We start from the raw sequence: 12,018 nt of genomic DNA, 5'->3' as shown, positions 1-12,018 counted from the left end.
GTGGTCAGAATATATTTGTTTTTGGTTTTTTTGCAGCCATAATTTAAGAGGTAGGCCACAAACAACAACAATGATTTACTGGAAATTGTATCGGTAATCTCCTACATCTCCTATCCCCTTGATAGAAGCAGGGGCAGGCTCAAGAGATATGGATAATAGGGGATAAAGAGAAGTTTCCCTCATGTCCACTCTCAAGGTCTCAGCTTACTGTAGGCATTCACAAAAGCTCTGCCTGTGATCCTATAACAGGGTGTTGACCTGGATACTGGCTGAGCATAGAAACACCTTACTGTGATGGAACATATACCTGAAATGAGACCACTTTATTCCAAATAAGACTCAAATTATTTTGGGTAGAACTGAACTCCTTTACAAGCATGTTCACTGGACACTTGAAGTTAACTCCATAAACACCACTTTCAGAGAGGTGGGCATTGAAATGTAGACAATAAACCACTGGATACCAAATGAGTAAAATATATTTCAGTCAAGTATACCTTAGTGTTGTGTTTGCTCATTACACAAATAAGTTCAGTCTTAAGCAAACTAATTTCAAGTCCTGTGGATTTCCAGTGCAGATATTCTGAAAGCATCTGGACAAAAATAAGCCAGTGGCTAGAAAGAGAACTAGATATACAGAGTCAGACTGAACTTAACTTTGTCTGTCTGTCTGTCTCTCCCTTCTCTCTGTGTGTGCACATAGGTGCAAAAAGCAGAGAACCAAGGGTCAAAACTTGGTACACAGTGAGTCAAATAAATATTGGGGGCATTGGGGTTCCTGTCAGACCAGATTCTATCCATAACACTTACCCTGTTCCACACACAACAGGCATGTTTTCATATATCTAATTCCAAGGCAGCTTTAAGAATTAATGTGGAATATGCTTCTTTAGGCTTGTGTTCATAAATTCCTATGGGATATAAACATTTTTAATAAAGCAAAAATTATACTTTGATCCAATACATAACATAAAATGCATCTTAAAATTTCACTTCAGTGCTTCATTTTCCAGGAATTCAAATCTATGAAAAAGGACTGAATTTTCAAGTAGTTGTGTTCTAATCCTAAATGCAGGAAGCAGTAGAACTTACTCCTCCTTATTTAAAAGTAGAGGCATGATCATGACGTTCCTTTTTCCAGACTTTTCCAGACTCCACAACTTTACAAATGGAAAGGCTCTTATATTTTCTAAGGATAGTTCCTGCAGGTTCCAGAGCCGTACAATTTTCTGGTTCTAGAATTCTGATTTAGTGGGTTAGAAGTCAAACCTGGGAATAGATACTTTTCAGAAAGCCACGCAGGGTGACCAAAAATTAAAATAATTGACCTACTTAAATATTAGGTTGAACTATATAAAAATCGCCAATTGTAGGTTAAAAAAAAACTGTCAAGGATTTACACTTTCATATGGTTCAATTATGATGAACACTAGAAAATGCCAGTTCTTGGCTTGGAGTTCTTGGAGGCCAATCCTCAGAAATGCCGATTCAGTAGGTACAGGATGGTAAGCAAAAGTCCGCGTTTTAAGAAGTTTCCCAGATGTTTGATAAACCCTTCTATGTTTGGAGACCACTGAATTGTGTCACTGTTTTGGCTCCAGGTCGATTTCCCATTATTAATGTGTAGTTACTCATTAGGTCATGTGCCTATCAAGAATTTTTAGAAAACCAAATTAAAACAAAAGAAAACTTTTCCAAAGGGATCTATTATCATCTCCCCTTTTCTGTCTAACAGGAAGCTGCATTTCATTACCCCTGCTCCTGTCAACTTATTCAATGGAAAGCAAAGATTTCTTCCTGACATTTTTCTTGGGAGAAAGTTGAAGCAAGTGAAAGCCGTATATAGAAAGCTAATATAGCCTTCTCTTCTTGCATCACCAAAATAAAGGAGAGAATCTGTCTGCAAACCATGAGAAACTCAGAATTAGTGCCCACACTTCCACCAGCCAGAGACCTAACTTAATGGAAGAGTTGTGTTCATGTGATGATATGTCAGTCTTCTCAGCAGGACTCATATGTGACTTTTTTGTTTTTTGGACTTGATATGATTGAACCTGTCATTTTGGGGATGTGCAGAAAGAAACACATATTGAGTTAATTATTCAGAAGGGAAAGAATGAGAAGACAGAAAGCATATATTATTGCTGTGCATTTTAATAAAGTGTGTCTGAAAAAGTATACACTGAAGAAATAAAAGAAAGTAATTGTTTTGGGTCTTTTATCACCAAACCATTGACTAAAGGACCTTCTAGGGTAAAGCTGATGATAAATAATATTTATTAGATGTCTACTACATCAGCTAATATTCTAGGTATGTTTAATTTTTCTGATAACCCTTGACAAGTGAGATGTATTATTTCATTTCTGCAGATGGAGAATCTGAAATTCAGAGGTGTTAAATAACATGTCCAAATTGCATAGCAATAAATGACAGAGCTGAAGTATGAACTGATTAAGTGGTGATTCAGTCAATGCTTGAACACTGTCAACCTAGAACCATATAATTCCTGGTTACCCAGGCAATTAAAAAGGAACATGATTTGTATTATATTCTTTTTTTTTAAAGATTTTATTTATTTATTTGATAGAGATTACAAGTAGGCAGAGAGGCAGACAGAGAGAGAGGAGGAAGCAGGCTTCCCGCTGAGCAGAGAGCCCCATGCGGGGCTTGATCCCAGGACCCTGGGATCATGACCTGAGCCGAAGGCAGAGGCTTAACCCACTGAGCCACCCAGGCGCCCCTGACTTGTATTATATTCTTGATAAGCAAAGTTAGAAACTCAGAATGAATGTTTAGGCTTTTTCTGATTCCTTCTTCATAGCAAAATTATATCCTCAGTTAATGCTACAAGAATCTAAGAATGCATTAGATAAATTTGACTTTAAATGTGCCATTTCAGATCACAAGTAACAAATTTTCTTAAAGGTTACATTTCTGTGGCAGAGATTGCTGGCTGTTCACCAAAATCCATTCTCCTCTTCTTTCAGGACCCACAGTCAGTCTACACTTCTAGCTACACTTGAATTTAAGTATGACTGAAATCCTAGCCAACAGAATGTTAGGAGATAAAGCGTGTCTTCCCAGGCAAAGGTTTTTTAAAAATCCCATCATGGCCTCTTTCCTCTGTTGCCAGTAAGTGAGATGATGATGAAGTCCTAGGGAATGGTTGAGCCACAAGATGAAAGGAGTCCGGATCTCCAAATTCCTGACCAGGGACGCTTGCTCTGAAGTCTCTCATGGGAAAGAAGGGAACTTCTATTGCATTTGAACCATTGAACAAACTTGGGACAATATGTGGACCAACAATTTTCACTAACCAAATGTTGGATGATTTAGAATTAAAAAAACAAACAGTGCATTTGGATTTTACATTCCCCACCTACTCTCAAACCATGGTGGATAAATGGGCCTGTTTCTTTTGTGAAACAGAAATAACAATTTCTACTTCATAAAACTGTAAAGATTAAATTAAATCATAAATAAGACATCGCTTTATAATCACTAAGGAAATGTGAAACTTGAAGGATATCATTTTCAAGAGAATGCTTCATTCTCAGACTTTTTTGCAACAGCATTAATAAGACAATTTATACACCATAAAGTTCATATATTTGAACTATACAATTCAATGAGTTTTAACGAGTATAAAGAGTTTTACAAACATTATCATATTCTAGTTCTGGAATCTTTTCATCACCCTACAAAGAGATCTCATACTCATATATAGTCATTCCCCATTCACATTCAGAATCCCAGAAAAATACTAATCTAGTTTGTCTGTCTGTCTGTCTCTCTCTCTCTATATATATATGTTTGCCCTTTACTGGACATTTTATATAAATGGAATAATATAATTTATGTTCTTTTATGTCTAACTTCTTTCACTAAGTACAATGTTTTTGAGGCTTATTCATGTTTAGCATCCACATGTTCTTTTCTATTACCAAATAGTATTTCATTCTTTAGATATCCAATGTTGTTTATCCAGTTGATGAACACTTGGGTTGTTTCCAAGTTTTAGCTTTCTTAAATAATGTTGCTGCAAATATTCCCATACATTTATTTCTTGGCCCTACATTTTGCTGGGTCATATAGTAACTCTATACTTAACATTTTAAGAAACTACTAAATTGTTTTCCAAAGTGGCAGCACCCTTTACATTCTCACAGTAATGTATGAGGGTTCCAATGTTTCCATATTCTTACGAACTTTGTTACCCGACTTTTTGATTATAGCTATCTTAGTTGGTGAGAAATGATATCTTACTGTGGGTTTTTTTTTTTTTTAAGATTTTATCTATTTATTTGAGAGAGAGAGAGAGAGAGTGAATGATCACATGAGCAGGGGGAAGGGCCAAGGGAGAGGGACAAGCAGACTCTGTGCTGAGTAGGGAGCCAGACACAGGGCTCCATTCCAGGACTCTGAGATCAAAACCTGACCCAGGTCAGACCCTTAACCGACTGAGCCACACAGGCACCTTTATTGTGGTTTCGATTTACATTTCCTGCTTAATGATGGAACATCTTTCCAAGTGCTTATTGGCCATTTGTGTATCTTCTTTGGAGAGATAGCTGTTCAAAGATTATGCCCATTTTTAAATTGGGTTATTTGCCTTGTCCAAATTCATCTTTTTACATGTGGGTAGCAAATAGTTCCAGAACCAGTCTCTGAAAAGCTATTTCTTTCCTGTTGAGTTTTCTTAATAACTTTGTTGAAAAGTAATTGACTACAATGCGAGGGCTTACTTCTGGGCTTTCACTTCTATTCTACCAATCTTTAAGTCTATCCTTATGCCAGAACACACTGTCTTAATTATCGTAACTTTATAACAAGCTTCAAAATTTAGAATTATGAGTCTTTCCAATTTGGTCCCCTTTCAAAATATTGTTTGGGCTATTCTGGGTTCCTTAACTTCCATCTAAATTTTAGGTTTAGCTGTTCAATTTCTATTGAAAAGAAAGCTGGGGTTTTGATAATTGTGTTTAACCTATAGACCAATTTGGTGAGTAATGCTACGTTAAAAAATTCAATGTTCCAATCCACAGTCATAGGAGATCTTTCCATTTATTTAGCTCTTCTTTAATTTCTTTTGACGTTTTATAATTTTCAATGAGCATGACTTGCACTTCTTTTATTCAATTTTTCCTAAGTGTTTTGATCTTCTGGATGCCATTGTAAACGGAATTGTTATCCTAATTTATTTTTAGATCTTCATTGCTAGTGAATGTCCTTTTCTTTTGATCTACGTTGTCATGGTTCAGATGCTCCATACTGGTTTTTACTATTTCTCTCTCTCTCTCTCAAATTGAACTCCATGCATGCCATTTGTTAACACAGTGGGTGCAAAGCCTTTTTCCCAACGGCATGAATTCCTGATTATGACCATATTCTATTTCAGCAAAGCAGAAAGCAAATTGTTTGCCTGACATGAGAAAGACAGTAACTATATGTGAAATAATACTTTTAAATAATGCTAAACAACTCCCAATGCAGTTTATACTGGCAAGCATACACGCTAAAAAGGGACTTGACACATGGCCAAGGGAACAGAGACATCAAAATTCCCTAGTTTTTCATTAATACACATGGGTTTGAAAAAAGTAAAAATTATTTAGAGGAAGGGGGAAGTGCCCTGTTCTGGATGCCTCGAGATTTTGCCAAGTGAAATAAGTCAAGCAGAGAGTCAATTATCTTATGGTTTCACTTGCTTGTGGAGCATAAGGAATAACATGGAGGACATTGGGAGAAGGAGAGGAAAAGTGAACTGGGGGAAATTGGAGGGGGAGACAAACCATGAGAGACTAGAGACTCTGAGAAACAAACTGAGGGTTTGGAGGGGAGGGGGTTGGGGGGTTAGTTAAGCCTGGTGGTGGGTATTAAGGAGGGCACGTATTGCATGGAGCACTGGGTGTGGTGCATAAACAATGAATCTTGGAACACTGAAAAAAATAAAATTAAATTAAAAAAATAAAAAATAAATAAAAAGAGCACATTCTTGATGCTAGAGGCAGGTGGATGATGATGGGAATGTTATTTGGGAAAACTTCCTCCTCTTGTTTCCTTCCTGTGAATGGACCTGTAGCGTTGCAACTCAGGGTTTCTCCTCTCCTCTTTCCTTATCCTCCTACCTTGGGGGAGAGCAAATGACTTGTCATAAAGTTAAATTTGGGAAGAGTAATTGGACCCTCTTTCTTCAGGGGCACTCTCTTCTTCCTCTTGAAAGTGCTTTGGCTACAGAGAGCACAAATCCTCCCCTAGGCCTTATGTTTGCTCTGGGGCTGCCTCACTTGGGAAGCTGCTGGGGCTATGGGGAATGCAAATCAGCTGAATTCCACAGTTCAAGTCAAAAGCCAGTAAGAAAGGGAATCTTTTGCCCTCTATATTTATTCTTTGTTTCATTTCAAACCCTTTTAATAATCCATGGATAAGAAATTCTGTTTTTTGGCAGTCGCCTCAGAAATTCCAGCAATAATAACAATAATGACAATAACAGCAACTAGTATTTATCAAATATCTTATATGTTTAAAATGTGCAGGTTAATGAAATATTTGTAATGTTTCTATTTCATAAGGATTACTATGATCCATTGTGCACATGGGGAAACATTTCTGAAGCACTGAGAGGTTAAGCAACTTGTTCAGGGTAGCAGAGCTAGTAATTACCACAGCCAGGATACAAACCCAAGCAGTTTAGCTCAGCACCTGCACCCTTAACCACTGCTTATACTCCTAAATGTGCAATTCTCGAGTTTGCCAATAAGGAAACTGCAACACAGAGAAGTTAAGTAATTTGCCCAAAAACTGGAGCTAATAATGAAACGAACAGCTCCCACTCAACCTCTGAGTTCTGGTAGGTTTAGATCTTGAGGTTCTGAGTCCCAGAATAGCCAGTGGGGGAGGCAAACTCCCAGAGGCTCATAAAATGGTGACGCAGAGAAAGAAGCGAAGGCTCACAGATATTCTGTGTAGGTTTACCCAAAGGAAGGTTACTGAGTGAGGATCCTCACCAAGGCTCTGAGGCACCGATCTTATTTCTGTGGTCTCAACGCTACGTACTTTCACATTCTTAAAGTGTGTCCTCTGTGAGGAAAGACCAGTTTAAATGGGGTTTTGTTTTTGCCTTTGGCGATAACAAGGATGAGAAAACATTGGGAAATGATTTATTTTTAGGTGTATGTTTGGACTCTATGTTTCTGACCTTGAGACAGAATAACCAGACAACTGCCTGGTTACACCAGAGAATTTAAGGATGCTCCAAGGTAAGAGGTGCACTGGGGTCACTGGCAGAAATGTACGCCCAAGCCCAAAAAGGTTCAGAAAGACAGCGCTTGCTAACGGGCCCTGCTTATCATTGAAAAGTAGCCAGGTGCTCTTATACTTTACTATTTGTGTCTCTTGGCAGAGCCAAAGAGACCTTTTCTACTTTGGAAATCATCCAGAAATTGAAATTGTTAAAGCAAAAAGATGAGAAGGAAGGCATTACTCAGAGTGAATTTTCTCCTTTTAAAATGTGCACGTGTTGGGTGTGTGAAAATATATGATGGCAAACGTGCAATTCTAAATGAAGTACAATGCTAAGAAAATTCTATGGAATGGCTGCTGTAGGATTGGATCAAAGACCTATGGCAATTTTTGAGGAAGTGAATGTTATTTTTGTTTCCAGACTTATATCTGTTGTTTGACAGATGCTGTGAAATGCTTCTTTTATAAGTAGAAACCAGGAGAGTAGGTATTGCATGGAGCACTGGGTGTTATATGCAAACAATGAATCATGGAACCCTACATCAAAAACTAATGATGTACTGTATGATGACTAACATAACACAATAAAAAAAAATAAATAAAATGATTGAGTGGGGAAAAAAAAAAAAGAAGTTTCTACATCATCCATTCCTTTCAGTCATGACATTCTATGGCTTGTCATTTCCTCCTCTGTAGCAGTAAGTTTCTGATTAGCGTGCCCCCTCCCAAATCATTTTTGAAGAATACAGCTAAGTCAAAGAAACATTTCATTTTTGGAAAAAATCTGACTTGGCACTCAGATCAGCAGGGGCTACTCAAGTTTCATTAAGATAATGAAAGAACAGTATTTTTTCCTGAAATTAGATTTTAGAAATACCTCTTGTGATGTTGCTGTGTTCTTCATCCTGCCTTGTGGTTATACAATCCTTATTTTCAAGTAACTCAATGTGCTTTGCAAACATTTCATTACTCCTCCCAGGGTTTTGGTATTGAATTATAAATGGTGTGCCTTGGAAAAATTTTAAATTATAAGAATAGTTGTTTCTTTCTACAGATCAACTACATTATATTACATTTTCATTTTCTTGTTTAGAAGGAGAGTCATTCACAGCCCCAGTGTAGTTTCGACTTCTGTGTTAAATCGACCATCAAACAATCCACTAGCATGGAAATGAGCTCATGTCACCCAGATGTACACTCCTCTATATTAAGTCACTTTGTGGTTGGCTGTTTTCTTCTTTAAATTATGAAATCCTGTGGGAAAAGATGATATTTTGTGTGTCCTATTTTGGATATGTGGGGGGTAGCGGGGGGAGAATCACCTGGTAGATTAGAAGGGGCTGCACATAGTAGGTGTAAACTTCTGCTGTTTTACGGAATTTTAAATTTAATTTTGTAAATTAAATTTTACTTAAACAGCAATTGGCTAAATTTAGAACAAAAGTAAGCTTTTGTTAAGTTATAGTAATTATTGTAGTAATATGTGATTATTGTATGTAGTATTTTACTAAGTATGATATGTATGTAAGAATATGTAACAATGCACAGCAGATAAATTGTTCTCCCTCCCTCAAAAAGTCTTTAATATACTTGAAAGAACAAACTCTGAATACAAAGTGACACAGAAATAATTGATAAACTTGTGTACTAACAAATGAAAAGTTTAGATCCAATTACATATATGTTTTAACATGTGGAAAATATTTTAGACAAACACACACACATACACAGACACACAGATACACAGACACACAGACACACACACACTGAAGAGCCTAAATGATGTAGAAGTGGTTCAGAAGACTTCCCTGTAAAGATCTTCGATTGGTGGGACTGATTGCATGTGGAAAATATAAAGCCTTTTCATTTATTCACTTATTTGACTCATGAGCATCTACTCTGTATTAGCTTTGTCCTAAACGATAGGTAAAGAATATTAAAGAAAACAAAGTCCTTGCCCTGAATTGTGGTGTGTTGCTGAAGATAGACATGCAAACAAGAAATTGTATGTTATTATGAGTGCTGTTCTGAGACTAAACAAAAGGTCACAGGCCAGCATGCTCAGCAGGCACTATGGAGAGAGACTGGCTTGTGGCGCTTTTGAGGAGTAGGAGCTGGGAGGTAAAGTTAGATACAGAGTGACTAAGTAGGAGGTCATTGCTGCTACGCAGGCAGCTGATGAATGAAGACTGTCTGATGTTAGGCAGTCACAATAAAACCAAAAATTGCACAGATCCACCAGAGACAAAGAAACAGCCTATTGACTCCGACTGTGGTACCATGAAAATATCGATAACCAAAGTAAAGCTCAGCTCTTCCTTACCATAGATCCCAGAGGGTGGACTCATAACCTTGAAGACCCTTTCTGTGAGCTTCTGAAAGGTACGAGAAGAAATTATTCCTTCTTTAAATACAAACAATCTGGTTCTATTATGTGCAGGCATTCTTTGTTTCTGGTAACAAAATGCCACATCAGACACAACTCTAGACCTCCATAGATCTTTTGAGGGAGGAAGCACTATAAAAAGAAATATCTCACATAAAATAATTAGCCTGTCAAAACTATGTTAAGGAAAAATCACTACAGGAACACAGAGTTGAAAGTAACGAAGGCTGATAGGGAAGAGGCTTGGGGATGGATGTACAGCTGCAAAGAGGTCTACCTTGGTATTGGTACCTAACTGGTCATTTGAGAGAAATGTACCGAAACATTAGGCAGAGGTGAGCAGGAGTCTTGGTGGGTGGGTGCTAAGAACAACTTCCCAGAATTCCTGTGAATTCCAGAGTGTAGTTCTGAAGTCATAATTAGATACTTCTCAATCTCCTTTACCATTCATAGTTTATTATTTACTATACGTATTTGGGTCCACTGAAACCAGCATTAGGTTTTATACCAACATCAGGATTGCAGTTTACTTAAAAAAATTTTTTTTGTTACTCATGTTTCAGTTTAGGTATAAAATGTATACAACGAGGTGCAAATAGGGCACAGATAATTAGTGTCCTGCTTAATGATGTTTGACATACATATACACCCTTAACACAGTCACTCCCATTCAGACAGAGGAAATCTCCATCACCAAGAAGGTTTTCTCATTCTTGTTTGCATCAATACCACTCCAGACCAACCTCACAGGAGGAGGCTTATCATCATACATTAGCTTTGCCAATGTTTGAACTCCTGAGAAATGGAACCAGAGAAGTAGTATTTACTCTCTTGTGCCTGGTTTATTTCACTCATCATAACACTTGTGAGATTCATCCATGGTTTTATGTGTATTTCTTGTTTTGTAGTATTCCATTATTGGAATCTTGCATGATTTTATTTACCCACTCTCCTGTTGGCCGTTTAGGGTATTTTTTTAAAAATAATGTTGCTATAAACACTTAGACATTTCTCCTGGGCCATTGGCTTTTAAATACTGTGGCATAGACATTATGGTATTTTATATGTACTAATGGGTGTCAGGCAGTCTGTATGTTAGGGGCTGTCAATTGCTGTAATCAGGGATTCACATCTCTGGCATTATCTCTGATTCTTTAATCAGAACAGCTTCATTTTAGAAGCACCTACTTCTGAAGTACACTACTACATTATTTAAGGCATTGAACAATTGAATTTTGATACAGAGAGTCACTGCGGAAATTACTGGTTTGCCAGTTTGCATAATGAATGTTAGAAATGGGGTTTCATTGTTGAAATCAGTGAAAATAAGGATAAGATTAGCTCAAACACTTTAGACACGGTCTTCAAATTAATGAGCAGGATATATGCATTTAGCACACCCTGTGGCCTATGGGCTTGAGGGGGGTGCTGAAGATCTTTATTCTGAGAGTCCTTTCTCCATATATCGGCATGGAGGATTTTGGTTGGCTGATGATAATTATAAGCCACCTCTAAGTATATAGAGTTTTGCATCTAGAAAATAATTATATTTGCCTCAAGTCGACTGTCCATGCAAGATCAGGTCAGTGCCTAAAAAAGAGAGAGAGACAGAGACAGAGAGACAGATGGGCATCTATCAAACTGACAGAACAGGTTATGTAAATTATTTTCTTCCTTCTTCTAAAGAATATTTATTCCATAAATGTTGGTATGTGATAAAATTTGCTCTGAGATTTGTTTTCATTATAACCTGCTAGTGTGTTTGTGGGAAGTAACGTCACTTTCCTCTAATTTTCCATAACCCTGATTCATCAAAAGCTCCTTAAAATTGTGCATGACCAATTTATTTTAGGTAGTAAAGTAGATACAGTATTGGCTTCAATTCTCCAGTCTTCCACGGATAGGAAGATACAGGGCAGAGTGGAATTTCACTAGTCTGATCTCCTCTCCTTGACTGTGGGTTCTCCAAGCGTTTGATTTAGTCATTTAGATATTGGAAGACACTTTATGAATGCAAAGGCTTTAAAATTCCAGCCCCAGGGTACCTGGATGGCTCAGTGGGTTAAGCCTCTGCCTTCAGCTCAGGTCATGATCCCAGAGTCCTGGGCTCTCTGCTCAGCAAGGAGCCTGCTTCCCCCTCGCTCTCTGCCTGTCTCTCTGCCTACTTGTGATTTCTCTGTCAAGTAAATAAAATCTTTAAAAAATAAAAAAATAAATTAAAAAAAAATGCCAGCCCCATGAGAAGAATCACACCCCAGATAGCCCATTGGTCCCAAGGGAAAGCAGTAAGGAGCAGAACCCTCTTAGTAATAATATCAACCTGAGGCAAAACTTCCCCGATGATTGGTAGATCTATAAGAGTAAATGACTGTAAGTAACTGAGTTTTGT

This window comes from Martes martes (genome assembly GCF_963455335.1).
Source record: "Martes martes genome assembly, chromosome: 8".
Classification (NCBI taxonomy): domain Eukaryota; kingdom Metazoa; phylum Chordata; class Mammalia; order Carnivora; family Mustelidae; genus Martes; species Martes martes.
Note: the sequence above shows the minus strand (reverse complement) of the source record.